Source organism: Eschrichtius robustus, chromosome 5, assembly GCF_028021215.1.
Source record: "Eschrichtius robustus isolate mEscRob2 chromosome 5, mEscRob2.pri, whole genome shotgun sequence".
Lineage (NCBI taxonomy): Eukaryota > Metazoa > Chordata > Mammalia > Artiodactyla > Eschrichtiidae > Eschrichtius > Eschrichtius robustus.
In genome coordinates this window covers 14,419,931-14,429,851 of record NC_090828.1, presented here as the reverse complement: position 1 = coordinate 14,429,851, position 9,921 = coordinate 14,419,931, and positions in this window count along the sequence as shown.

The window sequence follows — 9,921 nt, the reverse complement described above, 5'->3', positions numbered from 1 at the left end:
AAGGACTTATATGAGATATTAAAATTCACTTTAAAAGTTTGATCATCAAAACTGTGTCATTCTTAGCAACAAAAGTTGATGAAAAGATCACAAGAAAAGAATAAGTAGTTCTGTAACCAACTGAGCATGTACATATAAAGATAAGGCACCTAACATAAGGAAATGGTTTTTAACACACTTGGGAAAATTGACTAAATATCTGAGGGTAAAATTAAATTTACAATCTTACCTTACACCTATGACAAAAATGTTAAAGAGTTAAATCTAAGAAGTGAAATTATGAAAAAAAAACAGAGCTGCAGAAAGATTTGCAAGTGTAAAATATGGTGACATATACCATGTGCCCTAGTAAAATTCATATTCCTAGATCTAGTAATTCTACTTCTAGGAAAACATTCTCAGGAAACTCAGAAATTAAAGATTTTCAAATAAGAATTTTTCTTTTAGCATTTTTTATAATTCCAAAAATATTAAACAATAGAGAAATGTTTAAATAAATTTTGATATAGTAATATAGTAGTATGTACACATACTACTTTTTTTTTAAAAAAGAGTCTGAGTACATCAGGCAAAACATTTTTACTAAAAGCACTTACTAATTTATACTATGATGTTAAATAGAAAAACAAGAAAAAACTATTAAGTTACTTAAATATAACATGTTTATATAGAAAATTTAGAAAACATATTAAAAAAAAAAAGAAAAAGAAAAAACTATGCATAATCTCACCACCCAGGGCCAAACACTGCTACCATTTTGTTAAATACCTTTTTAGACTTTTTTCAATGTATGTACCCATATGTAAGAATAACTTTTAAATAAAAACTATAATAATGCCTTATACTATATTTTGTAACTTATTTTCATTCAATAATATATGATAAACATATTTTTATGAAAAAAAATTTATTCTAAAAATTTGACTAGCTGCAGAGCATTTCATTTTATGCAAGTGATTTATTTAATCATTTGAATATTGTGTTCTTTTTAAACTTTTTCTTTTTCTCTAATATTTAATGCTGTGAAGATCAATCTGATAACTAACTCACATTCTTAAAAAGTTACTTTAGGGTATTTTTTTGAAGCCAGGAAAATATAAAATGTTATGATTTATAATTAATATGAAATTGTAAACATAAATGGGAAATGAACTCTAAGATGACAGAGAATTTAGTAAGAAAGTCACTTTAGTTTTTAACCTCTAAATTTATGAAACCAACTTTCAAAAATGTTAAAGAAATAACTGTATATAGTTAAAAAGTCAAATAGCCCAGAGGGGTTTCTAGCCAGCTCTATGAAGAAGGGAGAAGCTTGTTTGCTGTAAGTTAGGGTAAAAGAGTGGTGAACCAGCTCTTTTGCTTTGGAAGCCCTAATGTTAGAATGTACAGAACATTTCTCTAGGGTACCATCTTCCACATAAAGGTCTTAGTTCTCTTGACTCTTCCATTCAATCTTTAAGAAAAGAACTCCTTACTGGAAAGGTAGGTAAATGCCTGTCTACTGGGCACCTGCTCCTGGGGTGAAGGTTGGCTTGACCTGTTAGTCTATAGACTTCAATTGTTCCCCTGTCATGACCCACTCTGACCCTCTATTGTACCTTGAATCCCAAAATTCAAGCTTTCCTGTGCTTCTTGAGATCAGGGCCGATCATTTCCCTTTTCAGATGCTCACCCATCTCTACCTGTTATTGACTACAAGTTCCTCCACTTGGATCATCCACAACTCCTGCATCTGCTTTCCATTTTTCTAGAAATTTATTCAAATCTTAAATCTACTGATGGTCTCCCCTTTCTCTTCTCTGTTGTGAGAAGAACACACAAATACCTGTTATTATACTGTTACACCTGTTGTTTTTGTTGTTATTATTCCATTGCAATACATTTAGTGTAGGCACAGATGAGAAAGGAGACAGATGCACCTGTCTAGTACACCACTTTGAGCTGGTAGTTACCTACTTGTTTTATTTATTTTTAAATGTTATTTTATTTTTTAAAATTTTATTGAAATATAGTTGATTTACAGTGTTGTGTTAGTTTCAGGGGTACAGCAAAATGATTCAATTGTACATATATATATGTATATATACATACATATATATTATTTTTTATTTATTTTTTATTTTTTAGGTTGCGCCATGTGGCATGAAGGATCTTAGCTCCCCAACCAGGGATCGAACCCATGCCCCTGCAGTGGAAGCATGGAGTCTTAACCACTGGACCACCAGGGAAGTCCCTATGTATTCTTTTTTAGATTCTTTTCCATTATAGGTTATTACAAGATATTGAGTATAGTTCCCTGTGCTATACAATAGGTCCTTGTTGGTTATCTATTTTATATATAGTAATGTGTATATTTTAACCTACTTGTTTTAAATATGCTTGGTTATTGGTTGTAGCGTGCGTACTTAGCAAGTTAATATCAATTTACTCATCTGTACAATGAGTGTAATAAAACATGTCCTATCTACTTTTTAGATGGGATCAAAGGAAATTATCATATGCATGAAAAAGGACTTTACAAAGCCAAAAGTTACACACAGCCAGGGTTTCTTTTATTTCCTTAGTCTTCTTCCACTTGAAATATAGTTACTTCAGCTCATAACCTGGCTCATAAAGGAGGTTTCTCAAAGAATATAGACTCTTTCTCTTCTAAACCTATTTTATGCTAAACAAAATATAATATGATTTTTTAATGGTTAAGCAAATTTGTTTTAAAGGGGATTACTTTTTGGATCACCTTTATGGTGCTATTTTCTTTTTATTATTTCAAAATGTCACTGGTCTTAGTGAAATACTGTAGTAGGCAAGCCTACGCCAGGCTGCCTTTTTCTCCAATAAGCAAACCTATTAGCAGATAAAAGGAGAATAAAAGTACATGTGAAATCTTTAATCCATATGCTAATTGAAAAAGAAGTTCTATTTCCTTGTTGTTGTCAGGTCGTTAGGATCATGTTGTAGCTCATTCATCAGCCTCCAAAGAAGAAGGAAACGTGGGCTGGTATCTCGACTCCTGGTATCCTCACTAGATATAACTTACTCATAATGCCTTGCCCTACGCGTTCTAGCTGACCTAAAGGTAAATTAAAAATGATCAATATAACTAAGCCTTTATTCTTTCTCATTTGCTGCTGTGACTCAGTGCAGTTCACTTTTTGATGATTAATAACAAACTAAGGCAACTTGCCTGTCGACATGCACAGGATTTCCCATCCAGTTATCAAGCCATCAAGCTGCATACACCACAATAAGCATTCATCATTATACTAATACACAGTGTTGTTATTAGGCCAGGGATCAGAAGGAGTGCAGAATGTGTCCATTGCTAGAAAACAAAGAATTCAGTACCTATTTCCAGACGCTCAAATTCTGCACTTGAAAAATCATGATTGCACCATAGCCTGTCACTCTAGGATTAACACAATTAAGAACCATTACCTGCTTTGATATCAATTCTGCCCTTCATTTCTGGTCAGGGGATAGAGAAACTGAAATATATATTTCTAGAGGGTTTGTGATGATCATAGATCATACACCTGAATACTAGTGGTTATTTCCATAACCTAACCCTAAGCCTCCCCAGGACGTCATAATTCTTGGCTATTTTTTCGACAACTTTCAGTGGATAGTTTTATACTATTTAAAGTTAATGTAGGCTTTTCCTAATTATATTTTCATTTGTGTTCAGTTAATGGGCAAATATCAAGGGATTTACAGAGGTTGGCGTTCAGACTTATCTCTTTATTCCAAGAAAGCTGCAGATCTTGCAGACTAACATTTCCAAGCTTGCTTGATTAGAAGAAGCAGAGATGTGCATAGGTTAGCTACCCTCAAACTCAGTTGCTTAAACCAGTCATCCCTTAACTTCCTGCAAACCTGTGGGCTGATGGGTGGTTCCGCCAGTCAGCTCAGCTGGGCTGATCTTGGGGAGGCTCACTTGTGCGTGTGCAGTCAGCTCTCAGGTAGACTGCATGTTCTCACTCCTGTGTCTGACGGTTGGTGGTTTTCAACTAGGGTGACAGGGGCCACATGTCTCTAATAACCCAGCTGACCAGACTGGGCTTGCACACATGGTAGCAGCAAACGAGAGAACGAGTGGAAACAAGCAAGACCTCTGGAGGCTTAGGCTCAGAACTGGCCCATTGTTCCTTCTGCCACAAGGAAAAAGCAAGTCAAAGCAAGTCTATTGTTTTGGTCAAAGCAAGTCAAACGAGTAGCCCAAATTCAAGGTGGGGAAATAGACTTCACGTCTTCATGGGAGGAGCTTCAGTACCGCTTTGCAAGATGGCAAGTGGCATGGATACAGGGAAAGGTGGAGAATTTTGGCCACCTGTGCAAATTAAAAAAAAAAAAAAATCCACCTCAGGGAACATGTTTAAAAATGTAGATTCCCAGGTCCCTCCCCCAGGTGTCATTGTCCCTCTTAAGACCAAGTGAGCTTGTCAATCCTATTTAACACCACTCCCATCCAGTGCTTTCAGAAAACCTAGGGAACTTTCTAGTCTACTCCATCTCACCCACAACCTCTTCCCTCTCTAAGATGTTGAAGTAGGCAAAGACTTATAACCCATTTTCTGCAAAATAAGATAAACTAGGCCTATCTTTTTAGTTCTTTTTTGAAATATGGGATGCTTCAGGGACAGATTATAGCTCCATGGTGTTTGTATGTCAATGTTACTGACCATTTGGTCAAAGTTAGCCTTCAAAAGATCGTACTTTTAACCCTATGGCAAAGTATGACTAAAGTCATTCCCTTAACAAACATTTATTGAGTATCTGTTATGTACCAGGTTCTATAAACATAAAGATATTAAACACAACATTTTTGTGTAAACATCAGCTTTACTAGAAGAAAGAAGAGAACTTTATTGCCAGAAAACTTTCCAGGGGTGACTTGGAATTAGTGACATTAAGCAAATAACATATTTTATTATGTATATACCTGACCTAAACATTGACAAAAGCCTTCATCTTGAAAACTCAGGTAACTTTTGCACTATAAGAGTATGTATATAATAAGAATTTAATGTTCAGATTCATAATTAGCACCCTTAAAATTTGTATTCTTGTGGGTTTTTTCCTTGTTGGGGCATCTTGGTTGGAATTCAGTCCAATAAGGAGTGGGATAGATCTTAAAATAACCAAAATTCACAGTGTGACAACAGGTTGAAGAGAAAATTCTATTTTTTTGGCAAGGACTTTGGTATAGATTATGCCATTTCAGTGTTTATACTTAATGAGCTATATCAGTGGGTCTCTCATATATTTCCTAGTCTATATTAATGGCTCTTAAATAATGAGTTCTTTCCTCCCTTCGGGAAACTTCTTCCTGAGTGTCTATTAAATGTGAAGCACTGGGGATATATCAGTAGAAAGCAGAGGGCCCTGCTTTTGTGGTACTTCATTCCAGCATATTGAAATCCAGAGGATTTCCCCATCGTTAAGGGTTTTTAGTGCTGTTAACAGTACCTTGTCCTTAAAGGAAAAAATAAATTTCAGGGGGAAGTACCGTATTATAGGAGTGCTCATTTTATAGACTTCCCCCAGAAGGTTTTGATTTTGGAAGATATCAATTGCACCTCCCCTGAAAAACGACCTCTTTAAATTATGAAGTGCTGGAAAATAAAGATAGGAAATACTCTGAGGAGGCTGGGGACCTGAGCGTGGCCGGGGAGGAGCATGGGAATTTGGGCATTCAAGGTTCCCAGAGAGGCCTGCAGAGCGGGAGGCTCCAGCTGCACGTCTCCGGCCAGGCCAGGGCCCACAGGAAGCCGAGGGCGTGGCTGGCCAGGGCTGAAGGAAAATTCCAGAGCCCAGAGGCAGGGCCTGGGGGACACCACAGTGTCTTCAGCCTAGACTTCCTTAAACAAACAATAACCAAAACCTACTCTGAAAACACAAACAAAAACCACCGCTGAAGTGGGAGTATTCAGAAACAAAATAAAATAAATAACATGGAAGTAGTTTATCTGATTAAAAAAGAACCCACAAAAATCGTTCCAGCCTTCAGGCCTTGTTAATAAAGGAGCCGTCAGAAAAAAAGATATTGCGGAAGAAGCAGGAAGGAGGCAGTGAACCCAAGGGAGCTGCTGTTCGGTGCGGGGGGGGGGGGGGGGGGGGCGGGGAATCCAAGCTTGGATGAAGCAGAGGCTATGGAAGATGGTCTGGGAGGAACTGGCCTGAAATGAGCGCCAGGAAACGGAGCAGAGAAAGAAGGTTCTGAGAGGAATCTGAGAAGCTTGACTTAGTGTGTGGTTTGGGCCCGAGCACAGTCTTGGCCAAGCAGCCTGTGAGGTTTAGAAGCTTGTCTGCCTGGGACAGCTACATCCATCCCGCCCCAGGGCCTTCACAGCCACCGCCTCGTGCAACAAGCCGCGGCTCATTTCCACCCAACGGCTGCCAGTGTCTGTAGCTTAGTTTTTCTGCTCCTTTAGGACCCTCAGAGTTTGAACAGATGAATAAATATTTGATATATATGTGTATATATGTGTGTGTGTGTGTGTGTGTATATATATACCCCTGCTAATAGACATATAACATGTGGCTTATGCAATGTATTACACTGAAATTCATTCTTTATAGTATAGTATGGACCTGTAGGTACAATGTGCATGTCCATAAGGTGAGAAAAACTTGTGAGGCCAGAACCGAACCAGGTAATCAAACAGAAGCGAGATTACAAAATTGGAAACGTTCTAAAGAGATAGCGTATTTGGCCAGTCTTAAAGGCGGGGTTAGATCGGAAGTCAGGTATTGTGATTCCAGAGTCAACTGTCTTTGGCTTTTCTTGGATTTCTGCCACTTACAGCTGTGTGACCTCCGGCAAATCACTGAACTTTTCTTGCCTCAGTTTCTCCTTCTCTAATCTGTGGAGAGTGACAAGGTACACCTCTTGGAGTTGGTGGAGGGTTCAATGAGGTCATATAGGAAAAGAGCACAGAAAGGCCCATCGTAAGCACTCGATAAATGGTGGCTGTTGTTCTCTGCTTCGGACTAGTTGTCAAGATGGTCAGAGCAATTTGTCAGCAATTTAAGCGCTTTCAAGGGTGAGGCAGGTAAGGCTCGTGAGTGAAATCAGGGAGAGAAATGGTGAGTGCATGAATGGCTCATACAGGCAGCCATTCCTCACATCCACCCCCTTCTTGTCCGTATTGCCAGCGCTTCTGATTTATCGAGTAGCTGGATATCAAGACTTTTAGACAAAACCTCCAAGTTTTCAAATGGAAACTATCTCAAAAACAAAAAATGTTTTTTAATTCACTGCAGCCCCAACAAAATATTATCTGTGGCTCACGACCTGCCCATGGGCCAGAAGACTGTCAGTGCTGACGGACACAGTCAGACACAGTCCCAGAGGTCTGAGAAGGAGACGCGTCTAGGAAGGTCTCCGCAGGGGAGGAGAAGCGTTTCTCACCTTCACGGAGGGGTGTGGTTGGCTGGCCTCCACTGCAAGCCTGCTGCAAATAATGCCTCTTTATTCTCGCTAGTGAAGGAGCTGGGCAGTTATCAGACACACAGGCCTACTGTGCACCACGGCTCAAAAATGAAAAGCTGGAGGACCACAGTTGGTGTTCATCTCCGTTTTAAACCGGGTTGGTTTTCACCAGGCCACCCTACTAAGCACTCCCTTGGTAACGAGAGCACATCTCAGCTCATTCCAACCAGGCTACTTGCTGCTCTGCCCAAGGCCTTCTCTGGGGCCTTGAGTTGGTTACAAAGAGGAAACAAATGCCTGTTCGGACATGAAGGACCTCCACGCAAGGCATGAAAAGGTAGATATGGTTCAGACGCTTGAGAACTGATTCAAGCCCAGCCACATGGGTCAGCAAACACTTCCATTAAACTCTGTTCCTGGGGTTTTGGTTTTGGTTTGGACAAATTTCCTGAAGTATGGCCTTTGTCCCAGGACTTATTTATGATATGGACCCTTAACTTTTGAGATTTTGCAGATGGGCGATAGGACATAAGAAAGTGATAAGTCTAAATATGAGAAGCACTGTTGTATGTTAAATGTATATAATAGAAAGCATTCCACATTTGAGAATTTAGTATCTTGGTTGTTTCCTGGCTAAGGGCCAGCTTTTGTCTAGCCTTGTGAACCTACTCAAGTTATGTCTGCTGCTTGCAGTGAAAGGAATCAATATTAAAACCATGGAGAGGAATTGGGAGACTGGGATTGACATATATACACTAATATGTATAAAATTGATAACTAATAAGAACCTGCTGTATAAAAAATAAATAAAATAAAATTCAAAAATTCAAAAAAAAAAACCATGGAGAGGGACTTCTCTGGTAGTGCAGTGGTTAAGAATCCATCTGCCAAGGCAGGGGACACGGGTTCGAGCCCTGGTCCGGGAAGATACCACATGCCACGGAGCAACTAAGCCTGTGCTCCACAACTACTGAGCCTGCGCTCTAGGGCCCGTGAGCCACAACTACTGAAGCCCGGGCGCTTAGAGCCCGTGCTCCACAGCAAGAGAAGCCACCGCAATGAGAAGCCCGCGCACGGCAAGGAAGAGCAGCGCCCGCTCGCTGCAACTAGAGAAAACCCGTGCGCAGCAACGAAGACCCAACGCAGCCAAAAATAAATAAACAAATCAATTAATTAAAAAAAAAGAAAACACAGAGATTCTCACAGCAAGTCAGGGGCTTATCTCATAACCTCAGCCTCACTCTCCCCATTTTCTAATTTGTTCCTGAAATTACGTGTACCTGCTGGTTCACAAAACAGTATGTGCCAGCCCTTCTTGCAGCCTCCTTCTTGCAGAATGTGTCTGGGGAGGTTCAGTCTATAGTTTCTCCCTGACTACTGCCAGGGACTCTGTCACCCTGACCACAACAGACCGGTTCTCTGGTCTTTGTCGTGACAGAATGGAACCATAAGGAATTTCAACAATGACGTAGCTTGGGATGATTCTGCCTAAGAGTAGCGTTCCATAGTGAAAGGTGCCATATTGGCCCCAATAGGTCTTCTCTCTTGGGTTCAGTGAGTGGGAAATTCACCGGGGAAAGAAGTAGGGAGAAACAGGTACGTATGCTTGTTCTGGGGGACAAAATGACCAAGCCCCTTGGAAGGCAGTAGGGACTCAGTTTGTTAGAGAAATGAGTTAACATGTTAAGCCATGATTTCTCAGAGGAGAGTGTTTCATTTATTCATCATTCATTCATTCATTCATCAAACTAGCTTGGGCATGTAAATGTCTGTGGGGGACACGTCTGAGCTCATTCTCAAAGGATTTAAGTCTACTTGGGCAGTGAGATGTACAGTCAAATTTCAATTTAGGAATTTAATAACGGAAAAAGAGTTGTGATTTTTTTTTTAGCTTTCCTGGAACACTTTTGGGTTTTTCAAACATCGGAGGGTTTTTCCTTTTAGTACAAAACTTTTTTTGAGGCCTCCCTGACTAGTCTACTTAACATTGTAACCTGTTCCTCTCCTCCCCAACATCTCCCGACTTCCATCGCCCGTGCCCTATATTTCTTTCGCCGCTCTTAGCACCTTTGAACATAGTGTATGTTTACTTCCTTGCTGTATTCATTGGTTATTGCTTGTTTCTCTCTGCAAAAATTTAAGCTGCCCAAGGACAGAGATTTCTGTCTGTTTTGTTTACTGATGTATTCCAAAGTACTGAACAGTGCCTGGAATGTGATAGGAGCTCAGTAAAGATTTGGAAGACATTAAATGAATGAAACTTGAAAAATCATGGATGAAAATGTTTCCAAAATCTTTCTTGCTTCCTGTCTTCTTAACTACAATATTCTGAATAGAATGTAAACTTTTTTGTGGGGTGTGGAGGTGTTGTCATACTAAACCATTCTTACTTTACTGAGTTTTTATAGGAGAATAGGACTATTTTCTCTTACTTTGGGCCCTACAAGACTGCAGATAGATGTACTATTTGAGTTCTGGTGTCAGTTTTT